Source organism: Pogoniulus pusillus, chromosome 4, assembly GCF_015220805.1.
Source record: "Pogoniulus pusillus isolate bPogPus1 chromosome 4, bPogPus1.pri, whole genome shotgun sequence".
In the NCBI taxonomy this organism is placed as follows: domain Eukaryota; kingdom Metazoa; phylum Chordata; class Aves; order Piciformes; family Lybiidae; genus Pogoniulus; species Pogoniulus pusillus.
Window position 1 is genome coordinate 26,118,247 of NC_087267.1, and position 23,040 is coordinate 26,141,286.

Genomic DNA, 23,040 nt, shown 5'->3' on the forward strand with positions numbered 1-23,040 from the left:
AGTCAGTCTGAATTTGCATGCTCAGTAGGAGGTTTCACTAAAACCCAGTGAGGCAGAAACTAGCATGAGTTTCAGCCTATATGCTCTGTGGAGAGTGCGCTTCTGAAAAACATGTTACCTCACCAAGCCAAGGCTTTACTGCATGGAAGAAACTTGAATCAGGGACTAGTATAGCTCAAGACAATGTTAAAGTAAAGATAGTCCACTGAAATGGTGATTTTGTCAGGGATCACTTTGTAAGGAATTGTGATAGACTTGGCTACAAAATGGCTAGATTCAACCCGAGCTTCTTGGTTTAACTGAAATGCAACAGCATTAGAGTACTGAGGGCTGGGGGAAGGTATTTTTTCTGTCGCTATAGTAATGAAGGGGCTAGAATATGGCTTGAATTTTGCCACTGAGTTTCATAAAAAATCTGGATGAGGGGATTGAGTGTACCTGCAGTAAATGTGCAGATGACACTAAGTTAGGCAGAAATGTTTATCTTCTTTAAGATAAAGATGCTCTTTAAGATAAAGTAAGGTTCTACAAAGGGATCAGGACAAGCAGGATTGATAGGCCAAGGTCAATAGTATGAAGTTTAACAAGGCCAAGTGCCAGTTCCTGCACTAGGGTCATACCAACCCTGTGCAATGCTTGTGGAAGAGTGGCTGGAAAGATGACTGGCAGAAAAGGACCTGGGGGTGCTGGCCAAGTCAGCTGAATAGGAGCCAGCAGTATTGTCAGGTGGCCAAGACAACCAGCAGCATCCTGGCTTGTATCAGGGGTAGTGTTGTCAGCAGGAGTAGGGAAGTGATCATGTCCCTGTACTAGATACTGACGAGGTTGCACTTCAAATATTGTGTTCAGTTTTGGGCACCTCCCTACAAGAACACTGAGGTGCTGTCATATGTCCTGAAAAGGGAAATGAGGCTGGTGAAGGGTCTGGAGAACAAGGCTTATGAAGAGCAGCTGAGGGAACTGGGATTGTTTTGTCTGGAGGTGAGGAGGCTGAGGGGAGACCTTATTGCTCTCTACAAGTACCTGAAAACTGGTCATAGTGAAGTGGGAGTCAGTCTCTCCTCTCAAGTAACTAGCAACAGGACAATAGGAAGTGGCCTCAAGTTGCACCAGGGGAAGTTTAGATTGAATATTAGGAAAAAGTTCTTCACTGAAAGAGTGGTCAGGCTCTGTAATGGGTTTCCCTGAGAGGTGGTGGAGTCACTGTCCCTGGAGGTGTTCAAAAAACATGTAGACACGGCACTTTAGGACATTGTTTAATGGCAGCAGTAGTGCTAGGCAAATGGTTAGACTCAATGATTTTAGAAGTATTTTTTAATCAAAACAATTATTCTACGATACGACAGCAGCCCACTGAGCCTGTACTATATCTGGTACTGTGCTCTCACTGCTTGTTCAGCTTTTTGTCTCTTGTGTTTTCAGTGCCAGACAGTGTTACATGACTTTAAGGTGTAGATGGGGACCCAGGTGTCACTTCTGACTAAAAGCTTCTCTGATGGAACTTCCTGACTCATTTCCCTGATTACAAAGACAGCAAGTGTCAAACACATCAGAAAAAGAACAAAGGACATTATCTATCCTTATTTAATTAATGGCTGAAATGCACTCAGGCCTGGCTAGCTGAACCAGAAGACTGTGAGGGTGATAGCATTTTAATTTATGTAATTACAAAATGTAATTAAAGTATAGATTTTGTTTTTTCCCCTCCTGTTTTGGATTAAAAGAAAAATATTTGGATTTCCCTACAGTTACTGTATTTTTATAGGTGTAAATACAGGACGTGACATACATTTAAAATATAGAAAGTAGCCTGATAAATATGCAGTCTTCTATCATCTTAGCTTTAGTTTGAATGTCATTGAACGAACAGGCTTTCAACTCCATCATCTTCAGTGGTTACATTATTGGATTTTTTTAGTAGTTTAAATTTTCTATTACATGAATTCTATCTATTCATCAAGTAAAAACGTGGCTCATGGTTCACCTTGTTACTATATGTTCTGCATGAATTCAGTAACCCTTTCAGTTCTGTAAAGATTTTTGGTATGAAGAATTAGGAAGAGGCATAATCTCTGTTTATAAAAGGCACTTGGATACAGCCTAATTAAAATAACTGGCATGTGTTAGAATAATGGTTGTGGTGAAATATCTGTGATTTTTTTAATACTTAGCTTGTAAAATTTACTCGTTATCTTATAACAAAACTAAAATACATAGTTGTAATGTATTAATACTTTTTTCCTGTACCAGTGTCATTAAAATGATAAAGATGATTGCATGTTGCAGTGCATGCCATTTCACAAGAAACAGTTCAGAAAACTTGTATTAGGAGAACTTTTATAAACCTAAGTAAAATATAAAGGATCTATTAAATACCAAGGCTCTAGTGGAGGAGCAGGGAGATACTGTTGCTATAAGGTTAGCTGCATACTGTGAGCCTATTACTCAAAGATACAGCATACTGAGGTGTTTAAGATGCTTTGAAAGTGACAATTACCTTGTAAATAAAATGGCTTAGTGTCTAGGTACATTGCTTCACTAAGTTTGTAATCATCCCATAAATACTCACGTTCTGCACCCTGTACTTAACTTAAACAGTTCTTATGTCTATAAAGCCCCACCTGAATATTTAGTTTCTTCATGTGTTTTACTATGCTGGGGAATTTAACACCAATAAAAGTCACATTCTAATGTCCTGATTCAAGCTTTGGTGACCACATTGGAAAGGGTCTTGACTGGCCTTGAATTGAATTCTAATACTGTGGTGGAGGGTTGCACAGGCCTCAAATGACTATGTTTACAAATCTATTCACGTCCGGACATGTTGTCCCCCCAAAGGGTGTTGCCCTGCCTAAACTTGGGCAAAACAAGTTAAGGGGGACAAAGGGGAACAATAGCACTGGTGCCTTCGAGTCTGGGTTGCCTGCTTGAAGGTTAAAGTAAACAGGTTGTGTAAGCTCAGGCACCTAGAGTGGGGAATCCACCTGAGCCCTCTCCATATTTGGGGGTACCGGATCTCCAAGACTTCACCTTATTTGGTATGTTTGGGCCTGTTGCCAAGCCCCTACTGGACAGAATTGTGACCAAGGACCATCAGTCGAGGGGTCAAAACTCATAAAAAGGGACAATTCAGTGTCCCTGCTCTCTCGCATCTCGCACCTCGCTCCTATCCTGCCACCCTCCTCCACCTGCTGCTGCTAGCCGCTTCCAGCCGCTTTTGGGGACCACTGCCGCTGCATGACTCCAGCCCATGGCACCAACCCAGGGAACTGACCAAGGCACTCCTGGCCAGCCGCCACTCCAGCTGCCGTTCCCAGCTTGACTGTGCCTGTGGAAGCTCCAGACAGCGCGCCCCAATAACCCCTGAGCTGAACTATTCAAACCCACGACATTTGGGACCATCGAAACTGACTCCAGCCAGTGAGTAACTGAGCAAACTCGAGCTAAGACAGCATAACCTTTCAATAATTTTACCAGTGGCACTTTCATGCCACAGACTCTCTTCCTAAATCCTTTCAAACCTCTGCTAAGTTCCCAACTTGCTGTATACAGACCTTCTGTAATATAATCTCGGAACCGCATACAGGGAACTTGTGTGGGGTAGCTGTAAATAAGTTTGGGGAAGGGGGGGTTCCTTGTGTATATGATATTAAATTATTTAAACCCTTTTAAAATTCGGCTTCTGTCGGGGTACGGAGGCTGGTGAGAGGCGAGATCGGGGTACTGATGACTCGAGACAGCAGCTTCTAAGCATCTGTGCATCAGTACATCAGTACAATTTTATTAGGGTAGTGCAGCATCTTATATAGTGCTCCCGAGGAGGTGTTTCCAGCCAGCCTGGGGCTGGCACAAGTGGACAGTACAGATTGGCCCCAAGTTATGTGAAAGGCAGAGATAGGTTACCTGTGGTAAACAACCTGTGAGTACCACCCAGGGGGGCTGGCCAGGGTCAGCCCCCCTTGGGGCTATGTCTGCCCCGGGGGCCGGCAGATTCCACCCCCTGACAGCTGTGCGTGGGTTGCTCATGGTTGCCAGCTTAGGCCCCTGGGAATCAGTAAGACCCAAGGACACTTCCCACCACAGGGCCTGATGTTTACATTCCATACCTCGTTGCAGGAGAAAGCTTCCCACAGGCCTCATATTTCATTCCCCCAAAACCCAGACGAACCCCTTCATAACAAATACTCAGATAATAATTAATGAATCCTTAAAAATGTGCTTATATCAGATTCTGGTAATCCATATGGGACTCAAATTCTTGCTGAGATTGTTTTCCAAAATTAAACCTTAACTAGGTTATCATCTGTGATATTTTATGACAGCTTTGCAGTTAGATTATTCTACAATTTGTTGACATGTAAATCCTGAAGCTTTCAAAGAATTGGTATAGATTTCATCTGGCTGGTATTCTAAGCTCTCCATCATTTTCCAGCAGTCCTGGCTCACTGGAGAGGTCCCAGGAGACGGGAAAGTGGCCAACGTGGTCCCCATCCACAAGAAGGGTCGGATGGAGGAACCTGGGAACTACAGACCCGTCAACCTGACCTCAGTGCCAGGGAAACTGATGGAGCAGGTTATCTTGGGGGCAATAACTGTGCACCTGAGGGATGGCAAAGGGCTCAGGTCCAGCCAGCATGGGTTTAGGAAGGGCAGATCCTGCCTCTCCAACCTGATCTCCTTCTATGATCAGGTGACCCGCTTGGTGGATGTGGGGAGGCCTGTGGATGTGGTCTATCTGGACTTCAGCAAGGCCTTTGACACTGTCCCCCACAGCAAACTGCTGGCTAAGCTGTCAGCCCATGGCTTGGATGGCAACACTCTGTGCTGGGTTAGGAACTGGCTGGAGGGCCAGACCCAGAGAGTAGTAGTGAATGGTGCCACATCCAGCTGGCGGCTGTCACTAGTGGTGTCCCTCAGGGATCTGTGCTGGGCCCCATCCTCTTTAATATCTTCATAGATGATCTGGATGAGGGCATGGAGTCAGTCATCAGCAAGTTTGCAGATGACACCAAGCTGGGGGCAGATGTGGCTGGGTTGGAGGGCAGAAGGGTTCTGCAGCGGGACCTTGACCGCCTGGACAGATGGGCAGAGTCCAATGGGATGGGGTTCAATAGCTCCAAGTGCAGGGTGCTGCACTTTGGCCACAACAAATCCATGCAGAGATACAGGCTGGGGTCTGAGTGGCTGGAGAGCAGCCAAACAGAAATGGATCTGGAGGTACTGATTGATACCCGCCTGAACATGAGCCAGCAGTGTGCCCAGGTGGCCAAGAGAGCCAGTGGCATCCTGGCCTGCATCAGGAATGGTGTGGTCAGCAGGAGCAGGGAGGTCATTCTGCCCCTGTACTCTGCACTGGTTAGACCTCACCTTGAGTACTGTGTTCAGTTCTGGGCCCCCCAGTTTAGGAAGGACACTGAGATGCTTGAGCTTGTCCAGAGAAGGGCCACGAGGCTGGTGAGAGGCCTTGAGCACAAGCCCTACGAGGAGAGGCTGAGGGAGCTGGTGTTGCAGAGAGCAGGATTAATTCGTGGCCGAGTCGAGAATTTATCAAAAATAGATATTTTTTTATTTTTACAAAACCCGCCCCCACAACTATATATACAAAGATTAATTTCATTTGATAAACAGGTTGAGTTGCATGAGAAATAATCTACACGGATACCATTAATAATCTGACTATTTTTGGGAAGTCAGAGTTTGGAAAAGGACTCAGCTATTAATTAATAGCGGTTTCTTACTAAATTAAGCTAAGCCAAATAACTCACTCAGGCTGGCTCGTGCGGTCTGTCTTCCTCCTCCAGCGGCTGCAGGAGTCGTTAAGGGTCGTTAAGGGTCGTTAGGCAGACAAAGGTGTGCCTAACAGGAAAGTGAATCCTTTGGTCTCTCTGCAGTCCAGGCACAGGAGAGTGAGCGAGCTCAGGCAGAGACATACGTCCCGGCACAGGCAAAATCCAAAGCAGGAACCCCAAAGGCGGGAAGACCCCCAATATTTATAACCTTCGCTAGACAAAGGGCAGAGTTACCACACCTTAGGCGCGAAAGCGCACGGCCAATCCCAGCCTGGCTCCAGCGCGGGAACTCACGGGGCAGTCCCCGCCCCCTTCACGGCTGCAGGGCAGGCGAGGGGGGGGGGAAACCAGGTGGCTTTTCCCCTTTCCCCCCGAAGTCCGGGCAGGAGAGGAATTTAGGGGTACAGGACTCCAGGACAGCTGGGATTGGTTAGCCTGGAGAAGAGGAGGCTCAGAGGTGACCTTATTGCTGTCTACAACTACCTGAGGGGTGGTTGTGGCCAGGAGGAGGTTGCTCTCTTCTCTCAGGTGGCCAGCACCAGAATGAGAGGACACAGCCTCAAGCTGCACCAGGGGAGATTTAGGCTGGAGGTGAGGAGAAAGTTCTTCACTGAGAGAGTCATTGGACACTGGAATGGGCTGCCTGGGGAGGTGGTGGAGTCACCGTCCCTGGGGCTGTTCAAGGCAGGATTGGACGTGGCACTTGGTGCCATGGTCTAGCCTTGAGCTCTGTGGTAAAGGGTTGGACTTGATGGTCTATGAGGTCTCTTCCAACCTTGGTGATACTGTGAAGTTTACTAAACAGTTGTGGTTATGATGCATCAGAAATATTTTTGATTATACCTCACCTTTGCTTATGGGAATAGTGAAGATGAAAAAAATAGAATTGTCATGGAGTTAGTTAGATGTGACAGGGAATATTTGTTAGGAAAATAATTTACTTGTAACAGAGAATGCTATGCTTAGTTTTTCTTAAAATGAGAACAATATTAACAGTGCTTATGTATTGTTTTCAGTGAATTAGAAATTCTCTGTTATTTCTTGATACTGGACATTGGAAAAAAAACTACTCTAAATTTTCTGGAATGAGTTGCCCAGGGAGGTTGTGGATGCTCCCTCCCTGGAAGTGTTCAAAGCTAGGCTGGATGAAGCCTTGAGCGACCTGTTCTAGTGGGAGGTGTCCCTGCCTATGGCAGGGGGTTGGAACTCGATGATCTTTGAGGTCCTTTCCAACCGAAATGATTCTATGATTTCTAGAATGTGTACCTAAAGTAGAAAAAAAGTGAACTTAGAGCATGGAAAACTGTTCCTGTGTAGGTGAGGGCCTCTAATAGTAACATTTCTGGCTTTCTTCTTCTTCTTTTTTTTTTTTTTAAATTTCCTTTGTTACTAATGTGACCATTTGGAATCCTTGATCCAGGGCTTGCAACACATCCACATTGATGCACACTTCTGCTTCAAGTTTGTCATGATGCTGAATGCCAAATGGGCAAGTAAAGAACAATAACGGTATTGTTCTAGCACTTCAATTCTACTGGTATCCATATTATAGTATTAATAACCTAGATGTCAAAATAGCAGGAACAAGATTGCCTAGAAAAATGAAATTAGCATTGTTCCACAGAGCGTGGATGAAAAAAGCAAAGCAAAGTTTTATACTACAAAAAGTTACATGAAATTGCAGTGGAGAAAATAGTTTAGTTGCTCCACACTTGGAATAGATTTCATTTCCTCCCAAGCGAAAAGTGACCACAATTATTAAAAAGAAAAGCTGCCCCCCAACCCAGTTTCCCAAACTGTAGTTATAGAAGAACAGTATGAGATCAGCAAGGTGATAAAACACATGCACTAAGCTTTACCAAGGTAATGATTGTGACTAAATTCCCCCACTAGGGTGCATGTGGTTGGGTGGCTGAAAGTATCTTTCAGGCTATAGGTCAAGGAAGCTCTTCAGAACATGCAGAATGAACTCCTGTTTGGGAAGATCTTATACAGAAGACTAAATTTATGCATACATTTGCATCCCATTGATCTCAATGGCATTTATGTACATCAGCTTAAATATTCTCTTGAATAGAGACATTTCCTCTAATGAAGACTCAGGTTCAAAACTATTTGTTTTGTGTGTTCCTTCAATTCATTTAAATTCAAAGGACAAGTAAGGAGTTTTCCATGTGTGGAAAGTTTTAAGATCACAGTATATCATACTCTGTTTAACTGTTTTCCATTCAGCAGTTAAAATGCTTAGTTGTATGAAGCTGAGCAGGCCACTGGAAAGGAAAGCTGTGGAAGTGCGGCTGCCAGCCACCTGAGTGCTGTTTCCCAGTGCGTGTCTGTTCTCTATGTGTTTCTGCAAGGAGAAGTGTATGTATGATATAACTTTGTGAGTTTCACTTCAGTCACCTTTAGTGGTTAAAACCTGTATGAAAAGCCTTGACAGGTCACCCCATATTCTTCTGCTAAGAAATGGAGAGATTTGACTGCCCTTGCTGTATACTCACTGGAAATGTTGGTGCTCAAGTACTGCAAAGTGTACACTCTTCAGTAGTGTTGGAAGAATGGAATGGTGAAAACCTGCCACTGTTGTGGAAGACTAATAGACCCAAAACATGTCCTGGCTTGCCCTACTCTTCTGCTGATGGGGGAAGCAAGGGTTGGAGGAAAACAAAGACTTAGGCCATTATGTCCCCTCACAAATTAATAAACAGGCATCCACAGGGGTTTAGGTACTTCTGAGTGTCTTGCCCATATAAGGGTAAGTAAGCCCTGGTTTCACTTAATGTGGTCAGTTTTGTAAGTGCCATTCTGTTTGGTGAATCTGTGGCCCAAGGAGCCATTACACTCAGGAGAATAACATAAATTGAGCTAAGTTGCAAGCAGTTGTGCTGCTTCTGCCTTGCTGTTGCTGCCACACAGAGCTGCCTCTGCCTCACTGCTCTTGGCTTGAACAACATGTTCTGCTCTGCCTCATGCATCAGACCAGCTTAGACTTGATATTTTGGGATTGAACTACCTGTAAACTTAAGTGCCTCAAGTTTACCATTAGAAGGCATTAAGTGCCTCACACTGTGGCAAGAAGTGCCACCAATTTCGTGCTCTCTGCACATCTGCAGGAGATCTTGCCTGCACCTCTGCAAACCTCCATGCCAAGAGGAACCAGGATCAGATCAGATCATCTGTCTCTTTCCCAGCACTCTGTTAGAGCCTGGGAAGATCTAGAAGCCTCTCAAAGGCTATCAAGATGCCAAACAGTTCCAACACTGCCATAAAAGAGACAAGGACTATCTTGAAATACCTACATCACTGCTATGAGTAGCATAGATGTTCCCTAAGGCTCCAGACTGTATTTTAGTTGTAAGTGGGCAAAGCCATTTTGTGGCCAAACCTTTTCCAATTCCTCTGATTCTCCTAAATGAATGAATTGCCATAAGCATCCTTGTGAACATCTCCCCAAATGAATTAGAACCCGAAAATTAACTAATTTGTATATAGTTGTGGGTGGGGCTTTCCAGAAATAAAAATAAATACATGTTTTATGGTTCCTGCCTTGTTAACTGTGCCCACTGAATCAGCCACTAAGATGAACACATAAGCATGCATTTCTAGCTGTTCATACTTTACCTGCTAGTCTTAATCTTCCCTCACTCACCTTGTCTTGATGTTCTTCAAAATCGGAGCACAGAGCACTACCTTTACATTCTCTGATCCATTATAGTGATATGACATTTTCTTGTAAGAGCCTTGCAGTCTCATGGTGATAAATACATTTACTTTTGCTAAAGGAATTAATCACAGAAGTCGGAGGTCAGTGAATCTATTTTTCTCACTCTTGCAAGCAAGGAATATATTCACTCATAACCAGTCCCAAAATAAATTTTATCCAGAAGCTCAAGAAAAAGGTAAACATTGATATACTTGGCAGACAGCAAAGCAGTTTGGTCTTTTAGTGTTGACATTATTTCAATTAAACACTGTCATTATTTTAGAGGAATTATCTTCACTACAAGAAAGCTTCCTCAGGTTTTCACAAATCAAAGAATATCATACAAGACATATTTTAAAACAAACCATTTCACTATTGCCTTTCCAGTATATATATTTAGTCTACATTTTCTACATTGAGTTTAGATACATTCCTTAAAAGCAGCATGGTCTTTTAAATCTTTGTATCTGCCTCTGTGAAAGTGTTAAATGAAACCAGATTCCCTTTGATTTCAAGAATAAGTACATTGCTTTACTTGAGCAATGCAAAACAATGTGCTGTTTTTTTGGATGATGGGTTGTCACTTGGTCCTTTCTGACAAGATACTGCATTCTCCACTCCCAAGACTTAAAATGCAGTTTGCATTTCAAATGTTCTACATAGTCTACAGGAATATATGAGAAATATGGAGGTACCATATAGGAATATGTAAGACACAAAGCACCTACAGGATGGCCAAGGGATCAGGCCCAGCCAGCATGGGTTTAGGAAGGGCAGGTCCTGTCTCACCAACCTGATCTCCTTGTATGATCAGGTTCCCTGCCTGGTGAATGTGGGGCAGGCTGTGGATGTAGTCTACCTGGACTTCAGCAAAGCCTTTGACACTGTCTGCCACAAGAAGCTCCTAGCCAAGCTGGCAGCTTGTGGCTTGGACAGATTCACTCTGATATGGGTCAAGAACTGGCTGGATAGCAGAGTCCAGAGAGTGGTGGTGAATGGTGCCACATCCAGTTGGCAGCTGTCACTAGTAGTGTTCCCCAAGGATCAGTGCTAGGCCCAGTCCTGTTCAATATCTTTACTGATGATCTGGATGAGGGGATTGAGTCCAGCATCAATAAGTTTGCAGATGACACCAAGCTAGGAGCAGGTGTGGATCTGTTGGAAAGTAGGAGAGCTCTGCAGAGAGACCTGAACAGGCTGGATGGGTGGGCAGAGGCCAATGGGATGAGATTTAACAAGGCCAAGTGCAGGGTTCTGCACTTTGGCCACAACAACCCCAAGCAGCGCTACAGGCTGGGGACAGAGTGGCTGGAGAGCAGCCAGGAGGAAAGGGACCTGGGGGTACTGGTAGATAGTAGGCTGAAGATGAGCCAGCAGTGTGCCCAGGTGGCCAAGAGAGCCAATGGCATCCTGGCCTACATCAGTAATGGTGTAGCCAGTAGGATAAGGGAGGTTATTCTTCCCCTGTGCTCAGCACTGGTCAGGCCACATCTTGAGTGCTGTGTCCAGTTCTGGGTCCCTCAATTCAAGAGAGATGTTGAGGTGCTGGAATGTGTCCAGAGAAGGGCGACAAAGCTGGTGAGGGGCCTGGAACACAAACCCTATGAGGAGAGGCTGAGGGAGCTGAGGTTGTTTAGCCTGGAGAAGAGGAGGCTCAGGGGTGACCTCACTGCTGTCTACAACTACCTGAAGGGACATTGTAGCCAGGTGGGGGGTGGCCTCTTCTGCCAGGCAACCATCAATAGAACAAGGGGACACAGTCTCAAGTTGTGCGAGGGAAAGTATAGGCTGGATGTTAGGAAGAAGTTCTTCACAGAGAGAGTGATTTCCCATTGGAATGGGCTGCCCAGGGAGGTGGTGGAGGCACCGTCCCTGGAGGTGTTCAAGAGGCTGGATGAGGCACTTAGTGCCATGGTCTAGTTGACTGGATAGGGCTGGGTGCTAGGTTGGACTAGATAATCTTGGAGGTCTCTTCCAACCTTGTTGATTCTATGATTCTTTGATTCTATGACCAAGACTCCTGATAAAACATCGATACTCATCATGAAAATTTAGTATAATATAACCAAAAGAAAAAAAAATATATACATTCATAAACAGTACATATGAAAGAAAGAGTAGTTAAGATTAGCAGTGGGAGATACTGTACCTTAGTGCATGCAGGCATGATCTTGGAAATTCATGGTAAAATGTAGCTGAGCAGTTTTATGACCGTGAATGGCAGATGTCAGTGCTTTAATGATGCTGCTGAAACTGGATGAAATAAGATGTTTGGTTGCCATCAGAACACTGGGTTGGTAATTTCTGCAACTCCCTTGTCGTATCAACTGCCTCCTTCAGGAGAATCTGATCTCCACAGAAATAAAACAGGGAGTTCTTTTCAGGATTAGGCTGCCATTTTGACTTTTAGGCTCCTATTTTGACTTTTACCTTTTTTGCATGAGATGCACTACTGAAAATTCTCAATCATGGACTATTTGCGTCACTTCAGACAGGATTTCCCAACCCCAATGTAGACAATATTGAAGCTATATTTGTCATGAGAGAGGAAGCCCAAATTTTTATATATTAGTAGGTTGGTGGGACCATTTTTTCGGGTGATATGTCCTCAACTACAATACCAGTTTTCCCCAGCAAGTTTGTTGACCATAGCAGGTGCAATAGCAGAAAGTAAGATACAGCAGCAGCTCTCCCTTGGAAAGAGAGACTGATGATGATTCCTCAAATATCTATATACAAGATTTTGAGACTTGATTGTGACATGCCAAGCCCTGGATTTTCTTGTAGCAAGGCAACTTTGTAATTCTAAAACTTTGTGCAGCTCAAAGAAGATCCCAGGCAATCAGGCAAACTATGATACACTTCTCATGAATATATACATCTGAGTCTCCCTGACCTTGTTGTACTGACGTTCCACTCCCCAGAGCTGGGAGCTGAGAAGGGATGAATGTTTCCCAGCTTTGACAAATGGGAGGCTAACTCTGTTGCAATTCCAGTACACATTTAGCAATAGAGGCTGATATCTAATAATCCAAGAGATGAGACAAGGTTATGTGTAAAAGCAGGCAGTTTTATATTTTAAGAAAAGTGTAAAAGAGGGGAGAAATATGTGAGACATGACTAAAAAGACTACAGGTGTAGAATGAATGGACTTTCTGGTATGGAATGACAACTTTTCTAGTGGGGGACTGAATCTGCTTCTTATTAAGTGTTAACTCCTTCAGTGCTTAGAACAGAAATGAGTTTTTATGTCATGGCACCAAACATGTTCTTATTTTCTGACTGATGACACATACTAAACAGTATGTGAACAGAAAAAATCCATGTCAAATACACAACTAGATGCTGTTACACATAAATATCATAGGTAAATATTCATGACTGTAATTGCAAAGGAGCAAAAAATACTTCTTTCTGGATCATCCCTTTATTATTAAAGCATTTTCATAAGATGTCCAATATAACTGTCTAGTTGATCTTTGATTTTTCCTAACATGACCAAGGAAAAATTCTTTAGGGCAGATTTTGGCTGAAACAACTTCAGGAACCATGGTGTAGCTTTTACAGCTGTTTTTTGTCTACTACAACTCTTGTGAAAATTTTCATGCATTTTAACTTAGAGCAATCTTCTGCCCTTTCTTTAAAACATCCCAGACAATTAACGACTTCCACAGTTCATGCAGATCCCTGATTCAAAGAGAGAAAAGGCTAGACCTTTTCAACAAGATGATGAAAATTTAGCTTTTGCAGTCCTTTACATACCAATAAGTGCTTGCTGAAGTTAGAATCATAGAATCGTAGAACCAGTCAGGGTTGGAAGAGACCACAAGGATCATCTAGTTCCAACCCCCCTGCCATGGGCAGGGACACCCTGCCCTAGATCAGGCTGGCCAGAGCCCCATACAGCCTGGTCTTAAAGACCTCCAGGGACAGGGTCTCAACCACCTCCCTGGGCAACCCGTTCCAGAGTCTCACCACTCTCATGACGAAGAACTTCCTCCTCACGTCCAGCCTGAACCTACCCATCTCCAGCTTCACTCCATTCCCCTAGTCCTGTCACTCCCTGATATACTGAAAAGTCTCTCCCCAGCTTTTTTGTAGCCCCCCTTCAGACACTCTAAGGCCACAATAAGGTCACCTTGGAGCCTCCTCTTCTCCAGACTGAACAGCGCCAACTCTTTCAGTCTGTTCTCATAGGAGAGGTGCTCCAGCACTCTCCAACCCATCATCTCAGTGGCCCTTCTCTGGACACACTCCAGCACATCCACATCCTTCTTGTAATGGGGGCTCCAGAACTGGATGCGGTACTCCAGGTGGGGTCTCACCAGAGCAGAGTAGAGGGGGAGAATCACCTCCCTCGACCTGCTCTTAATCTCTTCCTCCCTGTTGCCCTCAGGAAAAAAGAACCACAGACACAGACTGAATGACAACTCTCTTCCCCTCCAGAGCAACTATATTAATGGACAACAAAATTAAAAGCAACCAGGAAGGAATCTTTATTCTGTACTTTTAAGGTAACTCTGTAACACCTACATTTTCTGATTTCACCTATAAAATTGACAAGAAATAATAAGTTGCTCAATGTAATTTAAACTTCTCATGGAACTTGCCATCTGAGCATGAAAATGTTTCAATAATTTAATAGCAAATTGATATTTTAAACCACAGATACTTAAGGATTTTATTTAGTTTCAAAAAATGCACCAACAAAACACAGAGAAACGCTTTAAAGTTTGTCTGTTTGATACATACTGTTGTGTTCAGCTAGCACAACCAGTTCCATGGAAAAAAAGTATTCACAGTGTATTTGAAATAACAGCTGTGCTTAAGCAAGATGATGGTAGGGCTGCCATGCCTTTTTAGGCAAAGAATCTGGAAAATATAAGCTTAAATGGAGGAAGCAGTAATGTTGTGTGGAAGCATTCTGAGTAGCTAGCTTAAGCTGCTGATTATTGTGGATGCTAATTTTGCAGCGCTTCCAGGATTTTATGTTAATATTATTGAACAAAAGGGTAAAGTACTTTTTAATTTAAAACTACTGAACTATAAAATTGAACTATTAGACTTTCCATGGGTTTAAGTGGACAAAGAGAATATTATGTCAAAAGCTCAATTCAGTCACCTTCAAGCCATTATACCTTCCGAAATTTGAAGCAGTATGTTTCTGCAGTCTGTTATTTTAGGCTGAAGTTCTCACATGGTTCCTACTACTACACTTAAATAAACTTTATTCTTCACTGTGTTCACTGTCAAATATTAGCACACAGAACTTCAAATTAATCTGTTCTTCTCTACAGTATGCTCAGCCTGCTGAAAGAGCTTGGTTCAGGGAAGCCTAATCACATGAAAGTGGAGAACTTGGCCACCAGCTTTTGTGCAACGATGCAATTCTCCACACCTTAGCATATACAGGATTATAGTGCAAGACGGAACAGACTGGGGACACCTTGTCCTCTTTCTTGCCTTCTGGGTGGAGAGCAGAGCCGGAGCTGTGCTAGCTGGACATTGTGCATTAGCTATCGCTTCTGTTCTCTGCTTATTGTCTATGAAATAGACTGCAAAGCAATGTGTGCCAGGGACATTATTCTACCCGTGAGTCCATTTATGAAGTTTGATGGCTTACTGACCTCATGCTACAATTGAAACAATGTAAGAGGAAGGGAATTTGGATATGATCTGGGGCTTGTTGTTGTGCACTTTGTTATGTGATGTACTTGGCAATCTGAAAACCGGTGTTATGTACTTAGAGAACAGGGCAGGGAATTGAGGAGCTCTCAGCAATCAAGGCCAGGGCACAGAAGATGTCTCTAGCTTTTGCAGCAGTCTCTGATCCAGAGCAGCAAATACAGAATCTTATTTATGAATTTAGACAGGTGTGCTTATGTAGTTTTAAGGAGCTGCAGCACGCTTGTGGGAGCAAGCTATGTCTCACTGCATGCATGACCAGGCACTGCCCTTTCCCCTTCTGGCAGAACTGAGCCATCAGGTACATTAAGTAATTTTTCTGGCCTTTGCATATGCCAGAATTTAGAGACTGTAGCTGCAACAGGAAAGATATATATACATATAAATTTTTAAGAGCCTGTCCCGGTTGCTGTTGCATAGTAAGTTTAAAAAGAAACCTAGAAAGATTACAATGCAGTCATGTGTGAAGATGGGACAGTGGACTGGATCAATGCTTTAATCAAGATGTTGGAGGCTTTTATTGCATTCCCGCAGAGGAAAAATGCTTTTGAACACCATGTGTTCCACACTTGCCAACAAAGAGCAGACGAAATATTTGATTCATTTGCAGCAGACCTTTGGTTACTTTCCAGAAAATGCTTGACTGTTTTATTGATGAGATCACTGCTAAAGTTATTGTAAGAGGACACATTGCAGTATAGGCTGAATGCTATTTCTACTACAGTTTATTATGTTTTCTCCTCTTAAGGAAGAGCAGATGAGAAACTTTCTTTTAGTGATGTAAGCAGTTCATTTTTGAAAGCTGGTGTAGAGGATAAAAACTACAGGAGACCAACTGGCACAAACTGTCAATTCATACACCACATACATACACCACGACCATGCTTCTGGGTATTTTAGCTATTTAATTCAGTTCTCTATGTTGTTAGAAAGTGCTTATCAGTTTTGGGAGAAAAAATATCTTACTCTGACTTTGCACCTCTCGCTGACACCAGCAAGAATGAGGTGTAGATGATAAATGTCTCATCTGACTAGGAGAAATAGTGCATCTTGGCTTCCTTTGTGAATCCAACCCTGGGATGCATGATCCTCATAAAGAAAGTGACATCTCTTTTCTTTAGCTGTATGAGCCAGTGCATGACTTGCATGTGATTAACTTGGGGAAAGAGCATAAAGTAAAAGTAGAGTAGCAGAAAGTACACAGTAGCCATAAACTCTAAGGATTTTACAACAAATCCAGTTTACATGATATGACAAAATTAAACTGGGCTGAGCAAAAGAGTGTTTGAAGAGGCACTCCTCTCCTTTGTCTTAGAATTTCATACAGAAAGCTATACGTGGGTCAAGCAGAAGTCAGCTGTGGCCATATGCGCCTTATTTTGCGGTGACATTTCTCTGTGAGACAACAGATTTTCTGTTCTTTAGAACATATTTGAAACATAGACACATTTTGGTAGGTTTTGTGAGATAATGATGTAGCAATGGCGTTTCCTCATGTGCAGTTCCCGAGGCAGAACTCAGAAGGTGATGCTGTATGTCCCCCTTTCCTGCCTGGCTTTGGTTATTTCCTATCAGAGAAACCTGACTCAAGAAGGGACAAAATGCCATTGCACAAACTCATTCAGAGATTAAATGTGACATACTGGTACTTAAAGAATCTCCTTTTCTTTCCTGCATCTCTGTAATCCTGTATTCATGGATCTGCATGTGCATATTGAGTACATTTACCTAAGATTTCATAGTTTTCAGCAGGTATACATCTTTATTTGAACTGTATGCACAGGCATAAAATTCAGTAACATTGTACTGTGTGGAAGGAGGTGAACAGAGGGATTAAAGAGCATAATGTTACACTCCTCTACCAAACAACAGCAGATGGCAGGGACTATGAGGTCAAATTAGTTTCCTGTTGGGGCAGGAAAAAAAAAAAAAATCAATGAGTCCTAGTGCTTTATTTCAATTATATTCTCTGGTTCCCAGAAAGAGTTACTTACATGCTACCCCTTCTTTCAACAGTCACAGTAATCTTGATTAAGCAACTCAGCTCCAAGTCTGAGTCTAGAGAGACTATGTCTACCTGAAGTACTCAAGTCACTCTCAAAGAAAACTCACCTTGTCTCTACATGTACAAATCTCTAAAGTTTACTCTAAATTGGGTTCTGCACTGAAGCTTTGGCCTTTTAGAAATATTGAGCTCAGGCCCAGATTAGAGTGCTGCTGTGCATTATTTTGCTTCATGGATATAGCTAATCTCCTAAGTACTCAGTGTCCTAAACATGGGAAAGTCAGAGATGCAAACCAAACCTCTGCAAAAGGACTTGCGTCTTGCTTTTTATATCCTCTTTAGTGATTTCCATGAAAAATTCACCACTTTCTGTCTATATTTTTTCCAGAGGTGCAGTATTTCTAAACATCTTTGTCTTTCCCTCTCTTCATTGAGCTTGTGAATATTTTCTTTACACAGCTTTTCAAATGTAACCCTCATAGTGGAGGCTAAGCAAAGGAAGAAACAGTTTCCACTTTCTCTGTGGAGAGGTTGTCTCTCTGTGGCTGGAGTAATGTTGTACAGTTCTGCTGATAGAAGGAGCATGCTGCAAAATGCAACTGGGTGTTGTGGATGATGGAATTGCTGAATGACCGGTGGAGATAGGTATAAAACCAAGCAATGTCAGCAGAAAGCTGAAAAGATAATGATAAATTCACAATGCATGACAGTTCTGTACACAAAATATGAAATAATGGAAAACTTTCCTAGCAGAGAAAGTCACAAAGACTGGATAGATTTTGCTCTATAAAGGTGAAGAATGGAACTTGCTCATTAAAGCACTTGTGTTCAGGTGTTTCCATGTGAGTGAGATGTCTCTCATTCACAGTTAATAGAAACCCACTCAGTACAGTCCAGAACAATTTGCCCAGATGGCTGAGCTGTCTTTTTCTGTTTTCAATTGAGCTGGCAGTAATGAAATCTCAATTACTTAAAATGGATCTTATTCTGGATGCCCAGTATGAGCATGCTGCTGGCTCCTCTTCATCTATCTGTCAGCTAGCACCCTCAGGTCCTTTTCTGTCAGGCAACTTTCCAGATGCTCTTCCCCAAGCCTGTAGCCTTGCATGGGGCTGTTGTGACCCAGGTGTGCAACCTTGCATTTGGCCTTATTAAACCTCATACAACTGATCTTGGCCCATCAATCCAGTCTGTACAGATACCTGTGCAGAACCTTCTTACCTCCAAGCAGATCAGCACTCCCTCCCAGCTGGGTGCCATTGTTGTGGAGGCAGGGAATTAATGTGGCCAAGTCAGGGATTTATATAAAAACAGAGTTATTTTATTTCCCCGAAAACTCGCCCCCAAAACTATATACAGAAATTAATTGAGTTTTAATTACCAGATTCAGTTTGTTTGAGAAAATCTACAGGATACCATAGATAATTTGACTATTTTGGAAGTCAGAAGTTGGAAAAGGCTTTTAGCTATTAAATTATAGCATTTTTCTTAATAATAATAAAGCTGAGCCAAACAACTCACAGTCAGGCTGGCTGAAAAGGGTGGACTGCTGTTTGTCTTCTCGGGTTCTCGTTCAGAAGCAGCAGGAGGGTCGTTAAGACCTTAATAGACATTAATGGGTGAAGCAGTTCTCCGGAGCCCTGGGCTCTTTCTGTAGAATCTATCCAGGCCAGGCAAGGTGGGGGGAGAAGTCTCAAGCATCACGAACACTCAGGCAGGCAGGATCTCTAAGGCGAGAACCCCAAAGGCGGGAAGTGCCCCAATGTTTATACCCTCCCTAGACAAAGAGCAGAGTTACCACTTCCTAGGCACGAAGACCACAGCCAATCCCAGCCCGATTCCAGCACTGGCACTGCACAGGGCACCCCTCGTGCCGGAAGGGGCCCTTGCTCTCCCCCTTCACTCCTGCAGGGCAAGGCGGGGAGGGGGAAACAGGTGGCTTTTCCTCTCCCATTCAAGCCACAGAGGGAGAGGAATTTAGGAGTATACAGGACTCCAGGACAGCCATCTGGAAACTTACTGAGAGTGCACTCAATCCCCTTATTCAGATCACTGGCAAAGATATTCAGAGAATCATAGAATGTCAGGTTAGAAGGGACATCAAAAGACCATCTGGTCCAGCCCCTCTGCCAGAGCAGAGCAGGATCACCTAGAGCAGATCACACTGGAACGCACTCAGACAGTTCTTGAGTATCTCCACAGAGAGAGATGCCACAACCTTCCTGGGCAGCTGATTCCAGTACTTTGTCACCCTCACAGTGAAAAAAGTCTTCCTCAGGTTTGCATGGAACCTCCTCTGCCTCAACTTCCACCCATTGCCCCTTGTCCTGTCATCAGGCATCACTGAGAAGAGCCTGGCTCCATCCTCCTGGCACTCATCCCTTACATATTAGTAAACATTAATCAGGTCACCCCTTAGTCTTCTCTCCAAACCAAAAAGCCCCAGCTCACTCAGTCTCTCCTAGAAGGATCACTCCTCTAGAAGATTGTTTATAACAAGTGGTATAACTGAAAATGGTTAATGATCTCAACTTTATGGTAGGTTCATGTAAATGCAGTCCATAGAGTGAAAACCAAGTTACTATTTGCAAAAATGTCTCAAGAAAAGAGTCAGTATAATAGTTTTTCAAAGGCTTTAATATGCTTACTTAGAAAAATAATTTGTTTTGGTTTGTTATACACTCACTGATCTTGTTGCAGTAAAAATAGGTGCAGAATTGTTAAGTGAAAATGTTGTAGTGTGCTTAAATCACATTTTGTGTAGGCAGCAAAAAAATGACTCCAAGAATCTGTGTGCATCCCTGTTTTAGAACACTCCTTTGTTTTAGCAATGAAATAAATGTAAAGGTTTGGGTTTAGTGTGTTAGAAAAGAAGATACTAAAAAATTATGAAAGAAAAGTGATCACCTTGTTTTAAAGAAAGTAATTCCACAGGAACTTCAAAATAAGCAGTTCACACATGAAACTGAAAACCTCATATCAGTACTGAGTGTAGTATAGGGAATTGTAGATGAGTTTTCTTATTATCTGTTAGTTGGGGAGAAAAAAAGCCCAGTTTCAATGGAAAGGGCTAATGTCACAACCTGAGAGCTTTATGTGTTCAAAGTCTTGACACTGGCAATGGATTACATTCATAATGACATTTTTCAGACATGGTGATATTCAGAGCAGAAGTTTTCATCAAAGAAATGGAAAAAACTTTCACTTGCATCAGACAGACAATCCTAATTTCCTTAATAAGTTAGTTTGCTCCAGGCCAAGGAATGCTTAAGGACATTACTCTGCTTGCTGTTCTGTATTGGGATTTTATCACATTGTGTCTGCCACATTATTTATTATTTTGACAGACACATAACACCATTTTTTAAAACCAGATTTCTGAGAGAATAAACACAAAGGTGTTGAGAGGCTCCTCTGTGACAGTTTGAAATGAAGCTATAGGTCCAAGAAAGAAATGTATGAGGGAGAGAGATAAGTGAAGTTACACAGTAGTAGATACTCCATGCATTATGTATTAGTGGATAATGATTACAACTAACAGCTGTTCTGAGACCACAAACACTGCAGACTCACACCATTTTTGTTTTGGTCTATAAACATGTCATCAGATGTCAGAAAACACAATGCAGCCTATTACTTTGCACTTTCTTTTATTTCACAGTGGGTGTTGCAATTAAAAACTATTACTTTTGTTAATGCAAATAAGCTTTATATATACATATGTTTACTATCAGCAGAATATAATAACATCTTTTTTCTTTGGAGCTGGATATTCTATAAAAGAAGACTTAATCAAAAGGGAAAAGAAGACTGGTCTTTGTTATTAAACCTTAAGTTGGAGATCATCCAAAGATGACACTTGCATGGTAATTGATGCAGGGGTTTCTAAACAACAGGCTAAGGCCTTACGCAAAAGATTCGCACATCCACGCCTGAATTGTATGTTGTATTTTTGTATGTATGTTGTATTTAGCTTTCTGTGTTAAAAGAAAACTTCATAAGGTGTCCAGAAAAAGCTATTTTAAAAGGCAAAGGAAAATTGAGACCTAATGTGCCTCGTTATTATATATTCTTTCTGCCTCTTTGTTCCAATCTCTTCAATCAGACAGTCATAACATTTTCATAATTTTGTCATTAGCATACACAAGTGGAATATGAGATGAAAGTAGGGGTAGAAATAAGATGACTGCAGAGTATGCATGTCATCTGGTCATGTCAGTAGTTGCTAATTAACTTTTCCCAAGTCTTATCCCTGTACAGTTCATATCATAGATACAGCCCAGTCCCGAGCTGTTCATCACATATGCTGTTGAAATTCACTGTGATATCTTAAACCACAAAATCAATTACCTTGAGAAGATAACATTTCGAATAAGTAGTTCCTTCCAGCATTACAGTTACTTATGAATGCTGCTAATCACCCAAATTTCTAGAATCACAGTATCACCAAGGTTGGAAGAGACCTCATAGATCATCAAGTCCAACCCTTTACCACAGAGCTCAAGGCCAGACCATGGCACCAAGTGCCACGTCCAATCCTGCCTTGAACAGTCCCAGGGGCGGTGACTCCACCACCTCCCCGGGCAGCACATTCCAGTATCCAATGACTCTCTCAGTGAAGAACTTTCTCCTCACCTCGAGCCTAAATTTCCCCTGGCGCAGCCTGAGCTGTGTCCTCTCATTCTGGTGCTGGCCACCTGAGAGAAGAGAGCAACCTCCTCCTGGCCACAACCACCCCTCAGGTAGTTGTAGACAGCAATAAGGTCACCTCTGAGCCTCTTCTTCTCCAGGCTAAACAATCCCGGCTCCCTCAGCCTCTCCTCGTAGGGGCTGTGCTCGAGGCCTCTCACCAGCCTTGTCGCCCTTCTCTGGACACGCTCCAGCATCTCAATGTCCTTCCTAAACTGGGGGGCCCAGAACTGAACACAGTACTCAAGGTGAGGTCTAACCAGTGCAGAGTACAGGGGCAGAATGACCTCCCTGCTCCTGCTGACCACACCATTCCTGATGCAGGCCAGGATGCCACTGGCTCTCTTGGCCACCTGGGCACACTGCTGGCTCATGTTCAGGCGCTACATCCTATACAGCATTTTTGGTCTGACTGCTTCTTCCACAACAACATAGCAGCATATTGAATATGGATCTCTTGTGCTGACTAGGTGCTTATCTACTGATTTTTTAAAAAGATGCATACTTTTTGGTAAGCCTTGGGGAGCTTGTTCTTTGCTGTCTCATGAACATGGAATGTCTGAGATTGTGCAGACTTATTTCCTTTTGATGAAAGAAATAATGAAAAGAGAGAAATCTAAAGTTTATTAAAGTTGGAATGTCTTCCTTAAAGGAATAATGAGGGAGATTATACAGTCAATTGAATTGAATAATCTGTTCCTTGTTGACCATAATGAAACAGCAAGGAGTTCCCAGGAATACAGACCTACCTAATTCTCCTTACAAAGATTCTACTGGCAAAATAATTGGATGTTTAAAATTACTATGAAAAAGATAGTTATCTTTACATGAGTGATAACTTCCTAAAATAGTAATGTGTTTATACTCCCTGTGGTTATGCATGAAAAAGGAGCACAGAGTTCTGTACCGGGACTCCTGACCCCATACATCGAGAGCTCAGGCACGCACGTTTGTGCCTCTGCATCTAGCACCTCAACACATGATTAAAAACTGAACAAACCATTTCTGACTGTGTTTCTGTTGGGCAATTCTATCTCTGTAGAACGAGAAATGCCTGGCAAAGAGTGTCAGACCTCTGAGAAGGGTCAGTATCTGGGAACCAGGACCTGGCAGCCAGCTCCAAAGCAGCTATGGTGCCAAAGGCCCACCCACACAGCCACAAGCACGTT